Genomic DNA, 2,250 nt, shown 5'->3' with positions numbered 1-2,250 from the left:
ATACACTCAGAACCACGCTAATAGCTTAGGAATGAAATTTAGGATTTCTCGGTTTATTGTGAATCGATTTTAATAAAACTTTCCCCAGCTGGTTTGCACACTATGGCAACACCATTGTTATGTTTTAATTATTCTGTGCCACGTCCTTTCTTTTTTTTATTTCAGATTCTTAACTTTTTGGGGTGAACCACGCTAATTGCTTTTGAATGAAAATAGCCCATCTAGACATTGCTTTTCAGGAAATGAAGAGTAATGGTACATATTAAGCATATATTGAGAATATGTTTAACAGAAAACCATAATAATATTATAACATTTATTGACATAATGAATTATTTAGCCACATGAGCGCCAAGGAAGAAACGATCCAATTGCGGGACCCCCAAGACTGTAACAGCTAGGGATTTAAGGAATATTGACTGCAAGTTACGTGGGAAACCTGGACAAACAAGCAAAGCCATTTTCACCGCCTCCGGACTCCTCGTGAACCGAAAACCACCAGAAATCGCATCCTCGGGACCATGGCTTCGTGCGAGAACCCCTTAAATTCCCTCCTCACAAGAGTTTGAAGCTTCAATGGGCTCAAAAGAACATGACGTCAGACATGAGTTGTGCTCTGTTCGCTGACGAAACCAGGATCACCCTTGACGAACCTAACGGTTGGGTTTATTTTGGAGATGAGCGTCATCAACGTTTACGACGTCAACAACAGGGTGGAGTGGTCATGTTGTGGGTCGGTATGATTGGGGATGGACTTGTTGGCCTAGTCAGGGTGCCTGAAGAAGTTAAAGTGACTGTAGCCACCTACTGCAATCTCTTGAAGGTCTTGGATCCCTGACTAGATGACATACTGCAGTCACTTCTAAGGAATCTCATATTCATGCATTACAATGCTCCCTCCAACTCTGCTAGGACCACCCAAACATTCTTAGGGTCTTGCGGCATACAAAGTGAAAGGTTGATGGTGTGGCCGTTAGCATCTCCGGATCTCAACCCTATCTTTAGTCCATCATTTAACAAGATGTTTATGCCGATGGACGTCAATTTAAGTCGAAAGATGTACTATGGGCGACCATCAAAGCTGCAGCAGCGGCAGTCCAACCTGTTACTATTAAGAAATTGATAGATACCATGACTAATAAGGATTTTGAAGTTATCCGTCGAAATGGCGTTTATGTGGCTAACTAATTCATTGTCAATAAATGTTATGTTATAAATGTTACATACGCCATAGAAACCGGGAAACCGAGCCATGAGCCTGGCGAGGCTTTAAAAGGGCGCATAAATAAAAAAAAATATATAAAGTTATTAACCTAAACCTTCGGAGAATTAGACTATTAAATCTAAAACAACGTGCCTAGTTCATATTCTACCACCAACATTACACAAAAAACGCAAAGGCACACACACTTGCACGCACACACAAACACGCACGCGCACACCCACTCACATACGTACTCACTCGTATTCACAACTTAACGTCTTTTTAATATAGGCTTCAAATTTTGGCACAAAGCCAGCAATTTCGGGGGAGGAGCTAAGTCGATTAAATGGACCCCATTGCTCAACTGGTTCTTACTTTATCGACCTCGAACGGATGAAAGGTAAAGTGGACCTCGGCAGAAGTTGAACTCAGAACGTAAAGACAAGCGAAATGCCGCTAAGCATTTTACCCGGTGTGGTAACGATTCTGCCAGTTGACCACCTTACGTCTTTTTATCATAGCCACTTATTTAAGGCAACGAACCGGCAGAATCGTAAGCACGTCGGGCAAAATGCTTAACGGCATTTGTTCCATCTTTACGTTCTGAGTTCAAATTCGGCTGAGGTCGACTTAGCCTTTTATCCTTTCGGGGTTGATAAAACAAGTACCAGTTGAGCACTAAAGGGTAAAGACCCCGCCCCCTCCTTCGGTCATGAATGACCATGGGACTGCACCTAGAAAGTTACCCTCCGAAGAACAGGCTTGGGTGAGGTTGTTTATGAAAGACCAGCAATCGCCCATACATATCAGCCTCCTCTCTTCACACCACCGATGTTATTCAAAGGAAAGGCAAAGGTCGATACAGCTTGGCACCAGTGACGTCACAACTCATTTCTACAGCTCAGTGAACTGGAGCAACGTGAAATAAAGTGTCTTGCGCAAGAACACAACACACAGCCCGGTCCGAGAATCGAACTCACAACCTCATGATTGTGAACCGAGTGTCAATGTTATCGATTTATGCCCTCCTGTCCTGCCCTCTCCTG

This window comes from Octopus bimaculoides, chromosome 14, assembly GCF_001194135.2.
Source record: "Octopus bimaculoides isolate UCB-OBI-ISO-001 chromosome 14, ASM119413v2, whole genome shotgun sequence".
Lineage (NCBI taxonomy): Eukaryota > Metazoa > Mollusca > Cephalopoda > Octopoda > Octopodidae > Octopus > Octopus bimaculoides.
Note: the sequence above shows the minus strand (reverse complement) of the source record.